This window comes from Coptis chinensis, chromosome 3, assembly GCF_015680905.1.
Source record: "Coptis chinensis isolate HL-2020 chromosome 3, ASM1568090v1, whole genome shotgun sequence".
NCBI classification, from domain to species: Eukaryota; Viridiplantae; Streptophyta; class Magnoliopsida; order Ranunculales; family Ranunculaceae; genus Coptis; species Coptis chinensis.
In genome coordinates, this window is record NC_141458.1 from 119,935,072 (window position 1) to 119,950,602 (window position 15,531).

At 34.0% G+C, this 15,531-nt stretch overlaps 1 pseudogene; it reads right to left on the reverse strand.

Annotated features, from left to right (window-relative positions):
• Positions 1–13,016: 13,016 nt before the first annotated feature.
• LOC147513733 (shewanella-like protein phosphatase 2 pseudogene) lies at positions 13,017–15,100 on the reverse strand (annotated as a pseudogene).
• Positions 15,101–15,531: the final 431 nt, after the last annotated feature.

A 15,531-nucleotide genomic window follows, 5' to 3' on the forward strand; every position in this document is an offset into this window, starting at 1 on the left:
ATAAGCACCAAAAACTGTAGTTTTATCCCCTTAATAGTATTTTATTTAGGCAAATTATGATTATAATAATGTGAGTTTATCATTATTTACTTGTTTTTGTGTTTTTCAGGTCTTTGAACTAAATATGTGTATAAAAACATCACTTTTACATGGAAAAAGTGTTAAGTTGATTGCTTAAGAAGTTCTATGGTTAAAGCCCAAGTTTGAAGGAGAAAAAACTTTATAAATTTTAGTCAAAGTCAACTCAGGTAGAAAAAGAACAGAAAGTCAATAGAACTTCAACAAGCTGTATCTTTGGACTCAGAACTTGAAATTAGGCCTATTTTATATCAAAATGACCGGCTTAGAGAGGGCTTTCTATTGATCTAGGCCTCGACCCAACAAGAGTAGTAAAAGTGAACAAAATGGCAATACAGTAAATTCTAACAGTTATGGCTCTTTTGGACTTAAATATTTAGGTTTTGGGCTTGATTTGATAACTCAAAACATAGCTCCCAAGCCTATGCACGAAAATTGTAACATAAACCTCTAGTTTATAAAGAGGATGAATGCAAAACCCTAGGGAGCTTTCTTCTCCATTAGTTTAGTATAATTTAGGGTTTATATTGTAGCTTCCACTCCATTAAAATACTTTCAAGTTATCAATTCAATTTCTTCTTTACATTATGTATTGTTTTTATTATATTGCTTATGATAGTTCAATGAATCAAAACTAAACTCCCATTAGAGGGAGTTTGAATGAAGTTTTAAGAGGATTTGATTTGTTAGTATAGAATTGTTGGTTAAAACTTCAAATTTAGGGTTTTCCTGACTTAGAGATAAGAAGATCGAGTTTAATTTAAACTAGAAAATTGTGAGTTTTGCCATGAGAATGGAAAACAAGCTTTCTCTTATGCTAATTAGTTTATGACTAGAGATAGTATAAAAGAATTAGAGATCATTAAAAATCTAGGGTTTATATTCAAACAATTATGAGAATATAAAGACTATTTTTATTAACAAACTTTTGCTGACATATTTTAATTAATTGAAAATTGGATTTTAAGCTATCTCTAACTTTACTCTATTTGATTCACATAATTCTATCGTTTAGTTAAGTTAGTATAAGTTTAATCATAATAGTTAAATTCTCATATCATTATTACTCTCTCACCATTGTTCTCTTGAATAATTTAGTTTAATTCATACACATTTTGTTTATTAGATATATATTTCGACTAAATATGATCAAAACACTAAGTGGTGATGAAAAAGATGAATTATGTAGAAAAGTAGTTAAAAAAGTGATGATGATCGAGAGAATGATGAGATTGTACCTGCTTTTGATTGCCTACGTACCCAAATTATCGATGTAATCAAGTCACCAGAACGTAGTTCTTTATGAAAAATAGTTTGGTATTTATATGCGTAGAGTAGAGACTTCTTATAGCTCAAGTTATTGTAATTGAATATAACTCTTAATTGATAATTATTTTTTGATAAAAAAAAACGAATCTGGACATAAATTAATGTACGTAAATAGCCCTAGACACATGAGTTAATGGATATGTACATCAATCCATGGTATTACAAATTGGGCCTTAGCCATGTTGATTAAATGAATAAAATGGAGACCCCTACCAATAGACGTTTGCCACATAGGTGGGGAGTCGAAACAGTGTAGAACGAATCCGTACTCTTTATATTGCATGATATGTTTGAGAGTAGAAAATTAATTTAAATACATTAGTTGTTATTTTAACTTTTTTGTGTTTGATTAGCGCATATCAAATTATTTTCGCTCACATGGTTTAAGGAAACTTCTAGTTGATTTTCGATTTTTAATGATGTATTCTATTAAAATAAAGGGTAATATATATAGGAATTTAAATGTGACTAAAACAATTTAATTTATTTTTTTTAAAGTTAGGGTATGTTAGTGTTTTCTTGGGTGTGAACAAAATCACCCTAAGAAATACCGGTTTGTAACGAAAATGGGAAAAGGCAAAAATTGGAGGATGAATTTTAAAAAATCGTACTAATTTTCTGAGGTTTTGATGAAAATACTGTCAACATTTTTCAATATACTAGATTTCTTTACCATGCTTAACCCTACTATCATGTTGTGTTGAAGTTGGCCCGACACTACCATCATGTCTCGTTGAAGGCAAGACTGGTATATAGATATCTGATACCCAATGCTCCGACTCGTCGAAGTCTTCACGCTTGAGGGTTAAGGTTGTGGGCACAATATTTTTTTTTTCTTAAATTGCATATTATTATCATTTTATATATTATATTATCATCCATTTTTCAAAAAAACTAATGAGTTAAAATACTTTCAATGGTGGGTTTTTTCGATTTAAGGCCCCAACTAGGGCGTGTTGATGAAGGCTTAAAAATGCAACCGTTTGTCCGTTGAAAATTGTGAGGGTGCTCACTTTCATTTGCCATATAATTAGTCTATGATTGCATTAAAGTGGTGTTTAAAGTAAAATCTCGATAGTTTCTATTGTAACTTTCATACACTTACCAAAAAGGACATCAAATCCATGGGACATTAATGGACTTTGATGCCCTGATATTGTTTGACCAAATAATTTAATCATTGAGCGGATTCTTACCAAACCAACATTAAAGTTGGATACATTCCAATTGTTTTATTCAAATAATAATGGTTTATCCAAATAAAATGATGGTTCTTGAAGGTAATTAAGTTTTTATAGAAGAAACTTTCCTGTGTACATTCTGATTCGTATTATTTAACAAATGATCTTAAAATTTGATAAAAATAATAATAATAAAGGAAATATGATATTAAATTAAATGGTTTGCTTTTTTAAGTTTGTGGACCACATTTTTTTTTCCCCTTCAGTATGTATTAAACCGTGTTGTATCATAAAACTATGTGCTAATAACAATACACAGTAAAATATCTTCAATATTTGGCAGTTTACATAATAAGTAATTAGTTTAACAAATAGTTAATTCATAGATATGGAAGTTTAAAGAGAAAGAAAAAAAAATAGATTTTATTTAGGATTGTGCATTGACACACCAAATGCATTATTTCTTGGAGTTCTTATCTTTTTCACATAGATTTAGTACAAATCTCGATTTCTTTGGTTAATTTTAGTAAGAATTAATCGAGTACAAAAGAAGATTAAATTTGGAACCGCTGACTTGTAATTTTAAAAAGAACTTACCCATTTATAGGTGATTTTCTTAGCTAGAGCAAGATATGTCAAATCTAATTAATTTCGAGATCTTATTCTATTTCAAATTAAAAAGAATTTTAATTTCAACAATTGAATAAGAATTTTTTTTATTTGAAGTTAGAGGATAAACTAGTCATTTTATTTTATTTTGTAGTGTGTTCAAAAAAAACTTCCTGGTTAAATGGAAAATTCACTAAAACCACAAAAATAAGAACAACAATGGTACCAAAACATACATACATGAATAATAATATATTTCTTTCTTATATAAACCTTTTTTTTTTTTGCTCTCTTTCTTTCTTAAATTACCCCTGTTTGTTGCATCCAAATATTTAGGGTGCTATATACAAGATGCGCATGCCAAGTACCAACTTTTCCCATTGCCTGAAAAAGAAAGTTCAACGTACTAACTCTAAATTACTCTTTTCCCATTACCTGAAAAAGAAAAGTTTCTAAAGACCTGGTGAAGGTGTTTTTCTTGTCACTTTTTATATATAGTGACTATAGAGTCTCTTACTTGTCCTATATAGGTTCAATATTTTTTTTTTGCTAGTGTTGGTGTTTTATTCACAATTCTTTTTCTTTATTTCTTTAACCTCGGCTTTGAGTTTTGTGAACATGAGTTCTCCTATCATAGCTGATGATAAAGAAGTGATTGAAATTCTTTCAGGCGGTAGTACTACTACTGTTACAAGTAGAAGTAATACCACCTTTGATCCTTCTGAGAGCAATACCATCTATAATCCTTCCGGTCTTCGTGTTTTGCTTGTTGATGATGACATTCTAACTCTTAAAGTTATTGAAAGAATGCTTAATATCTGCAAATATGAAGGTGAGTATAAAAGGGTGCGTGGTTTGATTCTCGTTTATGTTTAGAGGAATTAGAGATTTTGTTTGTGATTTCATTGAAGGCATGCATGCACATGAGAGTATATTTTTATTAATTTTGAGATATATTTTATTTTTATTTTGTTTCATCTATATTGTCCAACTAAAGGAAAAATCATGGTTAATATTGGTTAAACTAAAGTAGCTTCACTTGGATAATCCATGCCTCTCATATTCATAATAGAAAGTAGCATTTTTTTTTTTTAATTGCTTCTTCTTGTGCTAGCTGTCAAATTGAAAATCTAAGCTTTGTAAACCAAAAAAAAAAAAAAAAAAAAATGGTTGAATTTATTCATTGTTTTATTTTTAGTGGTATATATATCTACAATATAAAATTTTGTTTGAGTTTCGTTTGTTTGCTTGTTTGTTTTCCCCAAAAAAAAAAGATCTTTTGGTAAAGTCAGTCTAGAGTTTCTTTGATATTTTTATTTGGCATCTAATCCGTCATTATATAAAAGAAAAACAAACTGGAGATTCTAAGCTATATTAGTGAAATTAGGGTTTTAAAGTCTTCTATTCTATGAGCATATGCTTTGAAAAACCAAAAAATGGAGACCAAACAAGATCTATGGACAATTCGCTTGGAAAACTTTGCAACAAGTGATTTTTTTTCTTCCATGTTGATCTTTTTGGATCTAAGAAAAATGGTTTGTTCTAATGGAATTATTTAACATGCCAGTACGTTTTTCAAGATAAAAGTATTCAATATAGCATTTGAAAACCACCTTTAAATAGCTTGACAATGTTACTCTTTATATAAGACCTCAAGATTTGTTGGATCTAAAATTTATTTTAATGTGATGAACTTGAGAAAACAAAAAATAGTTTAATTACTTCATTCTATGAATTTATTAGTAGGTTATTGCCTTACTTCTTTCCATCTTGGACTTAAACACGAAGATCGATAAGCACATCTTATGTTTCAGCTATTGCTGTTAGTCGACCAACGGATGCTTTAAACATACTTTATGAGAAGCAAGGTGGGTTTGATCTAGTTGTGACAGACGTCCATATGCCAATAATGAATGGATTCGAGCTTCTTGATATCGTGAGGAAAGAATACAAGATTCCGGTTATAAGTGAGTTGTTATGTTTTAGATATATATATTTTGACTATTCTATTTTTAAAACTAACCTTATGACGACTATATCTAACTTGAATAGTTTCAAATGCAGTGATCTCTGCAGATGACAAAAGTGATGTGATTTATAAAGGATTGCAACATGGAGCGTGCTCTTTCTTTGTGAAGCCTCTTGCTGTAGGTGTTCTTCAAAATATGTGGCAATATGTTCTTATAACTAACCAAACAATAGAACGTCCAAGGTCCTTAGAAGCTGAACAAAGTTTTCATCCTGAGACTTCAATCCATGTGAAGAAAGTGAGAGAGGGTGTTGAGTGTTCATCTTCAGTCAACCACGAGAAAGAAAGACAAAAAGATCTTAAGAGGAAGAAAATGGAAGACACGACAACAATAAATACAGAGAATAGTGATAAATCTCTAGAACCGCCAAAGAAGTCAAGGATGGTTTGGACACCCGTTCTACATGAAAAATTTGTAGAAGCCATCAACAGTTTAGGCCTTTATAGTAAGACATCTCTTGCGTGACCAAACTAATCAACTTTTCTTGCTTTATATGTGTTTCCGTAATTTTTTAAATAGTTTTAATTGATTTTCCAAAACTCATGCATTATATATTGTATTGAATCAGAGGCTGTTCCAAAGAAAATTCTCGACATGATGAACGTTCGAGGAGTATCTAGGACAAACATAGCAAGCCATTTGCAGGTTCGTATATCATCAACCAACGATATTTGTTTTCACAGTTTTCTTTTCCATTTTCGCTAATAAAATGTCATGCAAGAAATAGTTGAGAATCATAAAAGATATTAAAGATTTAATGTCTTCTAAATGCATTAATTTAAGACTTTCTATTTGAGTTTGATAATAAGCACGCAAATATAACCAGGGTAATATGTCTATAGATAAAAGATGGTATTCAAGGAACTAAATTGAAAATAGAAGAATAAACGTCTTAGTTTATCTACCATCCAATCTTTGACGTAACTTTGAACCGTAAGCTCAATTTGATTTGTTGTAGAATGTTGGAGTAATATACGCAATGTCGTAAAAATAAAGTAAATATTGCATGATATTATGTGTATCATGATATGACACATACCACTCCAACATTACATAATAACCAAAATACCAGTAGTCAAGTTAAGTATTTGTTTTTCTTACAGAAGATGTTAGCACGCGACAATGAGTTGTTGGTTATTGTAGTTTTTAGGGCATCTCCAATGGGGGTTGTAAAATTACACCTCCATATAGGCTCCACCTAGGTGTCATTAGGATTTTGCAACTCCAATTGCAAATTATTGTATAGCCTATAAATATCCACTCTCTATTGTTCCCAACGGAGAAGTGTAAAAAAAAGTTTGATTTTAAACTCGGACGTCACTTAAAGTGTTGTCTGAGCTTAAAATTTTCAAATTGTGACTTTAGAATTATATAGGGACGTTCGAATGCTTTTTTTGTTTAGACGTGTGTTCAAGTGGTCGTCCGAGTTCTTTATTAACTAATAGAGAAATGGGAAATTCCCCACCCCCTCTATCAACTAATTGGCAATTACCTACGGTATACCACCACCATTGGTAATACTTTTTGACACTTGAAGTGTAAACTTTACGCTCTATACCATACGATTTACATCCCCATTGGAGATGTTCTTAATGTAGCTTTAGGCTTTGTTCCCTACTTATTCCATTTCACAAAACCCCACTACAAGCTCCCATATATATTGTATTCGGTAGAAATTCCACGTAATTGATAGTAGCATACTAAAAGCAATGAAAGATTAAGTTTGAAGATACCCAATTCAAAATGAAGTCTTGTCGTATTTGTTTTAGCAAGATTTGGTAAAACACACAAAATGGGTCGAAAATGATCTTTTCGGAGGAAATTGCAAATGAGATGGTTGTTGGGGAGAGTTGAGACTGGACTTCAGTTTGAAGTTGTCGACGTACCCAAATGTTGTATTGTTTGAGATCAAGTCTCAATGCGTAGTTTTGGAGAATGATAAAGGTTAGATTTATAGGTAGGATCGGTGATCAGTTACTTCTTCGTTCTCTAATATTCCAATTGTGGGATAAAATTGGAGAACTGTCACACGATATGACATGGATGGAAGTTTTGTGAACGAATCTTAAATGTGGGCGAAGTTGTAGAAGTTGTTTGATTCGGTCAAACAACTTCCTCGCAGGTGTTCAAAACACGTGTTTAATTTAATAGACTTTTGCATTGTGTAGATAGGTTGGCTATAAATTGGGCTCTGAGCATAGGTTTTATTGTAGGTAGCTAGGTAAATAGGCCGGTTTTAGCGTGGACTCTGAGCATGGGTTTGTATTGAGTTGGGCTTTTATTAGGCCACATTTGTGGGGCCGAAACAGTATTAAAAATAAATAACGGAATTTGTAGACAATATTCAAATTATAAAGGGATCACAAGAAACACCAAATAAGTACATATAAGCAAAACATCAAAACATTTTTTTATGCATCTTTTCTAGAATAAAGAGAGCCTATAAATGGTTTGATGATTTTAGTTGGTAATACATATCTTCTCTTTAGAATAAATGATATAAATGGCTGAGAAGTTATTCAGTGCTCACCAATGCAAGATTTGTTGACTACCATGTCCTCTATTCGTTAGCCATGGTAATCTAAATGATTTTTTTCAACACATAATTGATCAATTCTTATGAGCCAATGTTTTGAACTAGGATTGCCATGGCCAATCCAGTTAAAAAAAACCTTGTTTTAAAACTATGATGGCTAGAGAAGCTTTATTGATGATAAAAGAGAAATAAGTTGCAGGTGCCAACTGGTAAAATTGGTAAAACCTTTGGGTGATGATACGACCCTACCATCATCAAAGAGTTACTGGTCTCATATGCGGACATACTTATCCAAACTACCAACTAATCATAGTTTTGATTTACATTGAGACACACACCCCATGTGTATTTAATTTTAATGCAAACTCACGTTAATTGAAGAGTTTGTTGGAAAATAGTTAACTTTAATAAAAACCTTAAAAGTGGAAGCAAAACACATCAAATTTGTGCTTTGAGTGTGTAATTATCAGTTAGCTACGTTTTAATTACTGTGTACTTTTTATCAACCTTTTTTTAATTGCCAAACACAAGTCTCGTATGATACCTTGAAACCACAAAAAACAGCTTTTAAGCAAAATGCTGAGCGGGCCTTGGTGAGATTTACAAGAAAAATTGATTTTTAAAATGTGGCGTCTTGCCGTCATTGCAATTGACGCCCTAAACCCGGCCCTCAACCTCATGAATGGGTTGATGCACGGTGAGGGTGACTGGTGACATGCTCCTAAACCCGGCCCTCAACCTCATGAATGGGTTGATGCACGGTGAGGGTGACTTGTGACATGCTCCTAGGGAGTTTCCCCAGCCAAGTCCATTATAAAGATGTCATTCGCATACACTATTAATTCGTTGTTAGTTTGTTACATAAATTCACAAATCCACTAGTAACACCACCAAATTACGGCCAGGCTAGGCTAGAGTGAGGAGACGCAACATCACTCCATTAACTGATTAACCTGATTAATAAATAAGCTAATTTTTCTTTTTCTTTTATTTTCCTTTTATTAAGTATTAACTGCTGTTAATGTAGAAACTTAGAAGTTGTCCTCTTTCCTACTCGATTGACAGTTTAGATCTTAATTTCTACAGAAATATCGTCAGTATCTCAAAACCGAAAAGAATCCAAGCCAATCTCGCGGCAATTTTAGGAACATATCAAGCTTCACCAACAGGGCTCCTAGCACAGGCTATGCACCATGTCGTGATTCTTCAGTATTTTACAACGCTAGAGAAGGACCAACTCAAGAAAGGCAACACAATCTATTGATCCCATCTCGACCAGGATACAGTGTCAACGTTCACGGCATTGGTCTTAATGCTCTTCTCGACAACCCTGAAATTGGTACTCCTCAATACCACCAAGCTGCAGCAAAAAAGAATCATATGGATCAAGCAAGATGTGGACAATCAATTTCAAGATGCAACAAGTTAATCTTACAGCAGCCATGGATGAGCAGTAGCTCAAATGTTGACAAACTAAATATTGGCGGCTACCACACTTTTGGAAGGGATGGGCCCTTACAAGTCAATAATGATTTGAACCAACCACATGCTGGCAGCTACAGGACATTTGTAGTGAATGCTCCCTTACAAGGCCCTAACAATTTATGCCAACTAAATGCTGGCAGCTACAGGACTTTTGGAATGAATGTGCCGTTACAAGGCGATAATGAGTCGAACCAACTAAATGCTGGCAGCTACAGAACTTTTGGAAGGAATGTGCCCTCACAAGGCGATAACGCTTATAGCTGTGGCAACTTTGGGACGCAGATGAATGCAGGTGTTTTTCCTAATGTACCAGTCGATCAGCAGGACTTCAGCAATGCAAACCTTGAAGCCCAAAACAATCCTGCATCCTTCGGATACTATGGCCTAGGGCATCAAGCTCCAGGTCCTTGTCAAGTTGCAAACATTAACTCCTCTTACAAAAGCAACTTTGTTGGACTTCAGTTGCTTAACAATGGCGAAATGATCAGATTGGGACAGACAGAAACCAATGCCAATGATATATCAAACACAGATATGAACATGAATCGAATGGAGGGCATTCACTACGGAAAGAGACCAATGGAAGCAGTTGATGAGAATTCTCCCATTCCCAACTATGACGCGATCAACTACAACAATGCTGCTCAAGTTGGGTCTTCTTCTGATGATTTTGTGAACCCAAACACTTTCCAGGTGATGCATGCAGCAGAAATACAACCGAATCACCGGCTTGAAGGAGGGGAAAGTGATGGTTGGGTTGACTTACTAAGGGACCCTCCTAGCAACGACCTTCGCGAATTTCTTTGCAGTGAGGACAACACGAGTCGCAAGGCATGTCATATACTTCAAACCTAACTCTCTTTCTATTTAAAGTAGATACTTAATTTAGTTCCTCTGTTAAGTCATGTTCATTACTGTGGTGGGTGCAGGAATATGGTGCCAGAGGACCAGTCATGGATCCAAGCTTCGGTCTCAGTGACTTTCAGCTAGAAGACAACTATCCAACAGAAATGTAGATCCAGCAATGGTGAAACTCATGCGCTAGTCAGTTAGAATTATGGCTTTTGTTCTAACCAGTCTAGATAAGTTGCTGTGGCATTGTGATTTATAATTTTAGTTTATTGCTGTTATTCAAATAATTTGGAACTAATATCACTTGAAGTTGGGAAAAATCATTGTGGTCAATGATTTTAGCGACCCAAGTATGTCTAGGATATCAATTGTGTTTGGGGACAATTTCTTTGAAATATCTAGTGTGTTGCGACTTGGTTTGATATGTGGCTTTTCAGTGATTGTGACTTAAGTTCTTCTATGTGAATGATTATTTGTTGATAGAAAAACAATTAGAATACTTGTAAGGGTTAACGAGTATTATCTCCTACTAGATGAGCCAATTAGGATTCCCCCACTAGAGGGGAAATTAGCCCCCCCCCCCATGAGGTTTTACATGGAGAACCAAACAGGGTTAGATTATTGAACGCAAAATACTGGGAAATGTGAGTATCACTCGCTTGATGCTTTGCTCCAGCATAGAGAAAGACAATGGACACACTAAAAAAATAAGAATAGGATGAATTTTATTGAATCAAGGTTGTTTGTTTCCATTAGACCCTCTTGAAGGGTATACATAGAGAATTACATAAGACTCAAATATAAATAAAATCTAATAAATCCTAATCTTTCCTAGTCTAGAATATTCTATAACATACTTTCTATACACCATATATTGCATATTTTTTGGCAATATATTAATTGATATTGTTAAATCTTTTATATTCTCCATCATTCCATTATTAACAACGATTCTATGCTCCACATCTCATTGTATACTTCATTATTCCCCCTCAAGTTCATGGTGATTGAAAATCAATGTGAGCTTGACAAAAAACTTAACTCCACCATTAATGAAAACCTTCCATAAAAGCATATTGTATGTCCATCATTAGACACAAAATGGGCTCAACCTAAGCTCTCTGTGGACTCAATCATATGGCAAAGCCTCATTGGGTCTTAGTTGGTCACAATGTGGCTCCATCTTGGACTTAGTCATTGGCATCGAGTATGGTTGGGATATTATCAATCTCACAGCCACAAATGATCTGTTTCTATGGAATATGAGAAACTAAAGGAGTTTAAATTTTAAAGTGTAAGAAGAGTCGTGAGGGATTAAAACAATAGAAAACAGTGATGGATGGTAGTAGACATGTGGTGGTGGAAATATTTATTATAATAGTAATTGTGGAAGTGGTGGAAAAGTAGTCCGGCGGATAGCGGTGGCCACCCCGCCGGCAAAAACCTTTTACCCCAAGATTGAACCTTGCTTGTTAGAGAATTTTGGCTCTTGATGATATCATAAAGAAAATAAGAATATGATGAATTTTATTGAATCAAGGCTGTTTCCATTAGACCCTCTTGAAGGGTATATATAGATAATTACATAAGACTCAAATAGAAATAAAATCTATATAGTAAATCCTAATATTTCCTAGTCTAGAATATTCTAGAACATATTTTCCATCTACCATATATTGCATATTATTTGGCAATATATCAATTGATATTGTTAAATCTTTTATATTCTCCATCATTCCATTATTAACAACGATTTCATGCTCCGCATCTCATCGTATACACACAACCCAATTCTAGGTGTCTTAGGAAGCATACCAAAATAGACTTCCGACTTTTAACTAAAAACACTAGCTTGTATGAATTCAAGATCTTTCCTGAACCACATAGGACTAATTAATTTATGGGGGTGTTATTTGTTAGGGTCTTAGGTAGGGGCGGCTTTGAGATTATGGGGGTTCTACGATAATTTTTAAAATTGAGCTTTGTAAAACCCAAAATATTTAATGAAATTGTGAAAAATCATATGCATATTATTTATAAACAATAAATAATCTTAAGACTCTAAACATCAAAATGTGATCTATTGGTTATAACTTATAACCTTACACTTTCTTTATTCCAGCCCAAGTTAGATAGGGTAGTTGCCTATGCTGTCGTGCTTCAATTCGTGCTATTTATGCTAACTAGCCATGCAGCCCGACCTGTGGTCGGGCCTGCTATTGTTAAACCCATCAGAAGGACCTGTTAATTTTTCAAAAAAAATTAATTGGGCTTTTATTCACCTATAAATTTAAGGCCAATAAATTTGGGTCTTTTTAATTTTTAAAAACTTTTGTTAATGAATTTAGATTACGTAAAACTGTAATTGCGCGTACCACTCAAGAGTTCGACACTTTTTTATGAGAAGAAAGCTTCAAACATTACCGAAGGCAAAACAACAATATCCGCTTTGAATAGAAACTGACATCTTACAACCATCTCCTGAATATATGACAATAATGGAAATCTTTTAGGTTGATTTCATTACATTTTTAATAGCATCACCATGCCACCACAATTTTATAAGATTCTTACACATAAAAATGAAATAAGTCTAATTAAAATACACCAATTAAATGGACAGATCCTTGCCTCTTTGGGCAGTTTGTAACAACATAGAGCTATCTCAAAGCCATTAATTATTCCCCTGCAAAACAATATGATAAACTCATTCACATCTGACATGCCTAGAACAGAGCTTCTCAATTCTATTTGTGAATTTCAAATAAGAAAATTTTACTAATTAAGTTTGTATTTATTAGCTTTCATTTTTTTCCAGACTGTAATGAGATCTATATATACAATTAAAAAAATAAAATAAAATCCACTGTTCATGTGTAGTTCTTCACAGCTAATATATATAGAAAAGTGAAGATTTATTAATATAACAGAGGATATCAAGTTTATCAGGCAGACCCCAACCTGTATTTATAAAACTCTTTAAGTACACATGACTTGCAGCATCCTCTCTTACAATTTGATCGATTCCATGTTCAAGGTAAAATATATCATAAACAACATTACATGTAACAGACTTGGCAATGAAGTCTGCCGCCCTATTTCCTTCTCTTCTCTGAATGTATGTTCAAATGTTACCTTATCAAACCAAGGGTTTAGTAACTTGATAGTAGCTATGAAGCTCTGACGATACCTAGGGGCACCCTCCTTTCCTGTTAGGATACACACTGCTCTGAGTGAGTCAGACGCAACCTTTACCCTTTTAAAGCCCATCATTTTACCGCCCCTCAAACCTTGCAGAATCGCTCTGAGTTCCTCTACAAGAATGGATTTTGATGAGTTACAACCTTTATAACATGAGTTGTACCTCTCCATATGTATTTCTGATCAAGCCTCCATAACTCGAACCATTGTTACTAACTGACCCATCAGGGTTCAGTGTAACTTCCTCTACCTCAGGCCTACCCCATACGCTAGTGACTGGCCCTGGATACAAAGTTACAAACTGGGATTCTATACCCAATCTTTGCAACGTAACATGTGCTCCTGGTGAGTCTTTGATTTTCATAAGCTGTCCTTGGAGTGAGATCTACTGGTTCTTGAGAGTTTCTGATCTCTGTAACTGTACATTGCTTACCTTGGAATCTTGTACTGTTCCTTTTTACCCATATAGCATTGGTTGAGGCACAAACAAATGCTTTATAGATTTCAGCTTAAATAGATTTCCTGCTGGTAGACCGCAGAATATCAAACCACTCGGCATTTGATTCCTTTACCCATTCAGTAATCCCCTGTTCTTTCTTAACTTCACGCCATAATGATTTGGAGAATGGGCATAAATTGGGCCTTCTGGAGTTCTGGATCTTAGTTATCCTCATTTTCTGCTGGCACTCTTCCAATATAAGCATATTTTTTTTGGTTGTCTTGTGCTGTGAAGTTGATAAAGTGTGTGTTTTGAAAGGCTATGGAGTGTGTGTGTTTTGAAAGGCTATGGAGAGTTCCAAGAAGAATCAAAAGAGAGAGGAACCCAGGTGTTGGTGAGATTTGGTTTCCATTTTTTTTTACTGATTTGGAGAGAGTTTGGGTGTTTGACGACAGTTTGATTGGGTTTCTTTTTCGCCGAATTGCTATCAATCTCCAACACCTGAGACAATCCATCACCACACCCTTTGGACATACCAACATCAATCCAAATCGCCCTGTTATCGCAAACACCATTAATTCTCGTCTCTTGAATGGTATGACCCATTATCATTCTCTTCGCACCCGGTATAGTTTCCAGTACATGTTGTAAAGCCGAACAATCACAGACCTGATCAGAAAATTTCCTCGACCAAACGACCGAATCACCCCCTTCAACAAATCCCGGAGCTACCGTCCTTTTGACCCATTAATCCAATCACTAACTTCTTCATTTATCCGTTCCAATCCATACGACACATGATTTAAAAGCAGCCCACCATAAACAAACATGGAATCTCCAATAACCAACACAGTCGAATTTTGTGAGAAAAATCTAGTAGAAATCGGGCCATTAGGACGCAATGCAGCAACCCTAGCTCTAAATCCCTCATGAATTGAAACTCTCTCTTAACACGCGGAAATGTTTCAGGAACCCCTTGAAAAATATCCTTATTTACAAAACAATCATCAAATAAACTTTTCATAGAGATTCCAATACGATACCAATCAGCCCAAGCTTTAAACTCATTAAAACCAGAAACAGTAACATACCTAAAATCCCCATCAATATTCATAACCTCATGATTACCATTCATAGTTAAAATAGACCCACCATGTCTCAACGCTTCCCTTTTTAAATTTTCAAGAAAGTAAAGTATCTTGAGCTCATCCCCACCACGATCGAGTACGTCACCAATCTGGACAACAGTAGTATCACCATCAATCCAGTTGTCAGCCTGAGAGAATGAAAGAGGTAGAGATGTTGCCGCCACAGTTTTTTTTTTGTGAGAGAGTTTGGGGCGTTTAACAAATGAGTTGGGTTTTGTTTTGTATTTTGGTTGTTAATTACTTAATTACCCATTGGCGAACAATTCAAATTAGGCGTGTATTTGGTTTTTTTAATTTCTAGCGTGTGAAAAGACCAAAATATTTTTTTTGCTAAATACAACAATAATAAGATTAAATAAATAATCAACCAATTAATTATTTTTTAAATAGAAGTTTTTTATAAAATGCTAAGAGTATTCTAGGAAAATGGATATTAATGTAGGTAGGATTCTGGAGGCACCATCCATCACTTCCATTTATTTAAAAGCTATGGTGCTATACGACTTCACCCAGCATTTGGACTTGATTACAACAGGCTCGTAACTTGCTAGCTAACTCCTTGACTAAAAACAAGTATATATGTAGTATATATTATACACTGAACATCCATGGAGTAGCACAAATTTAACTTTTCCATTTTTAA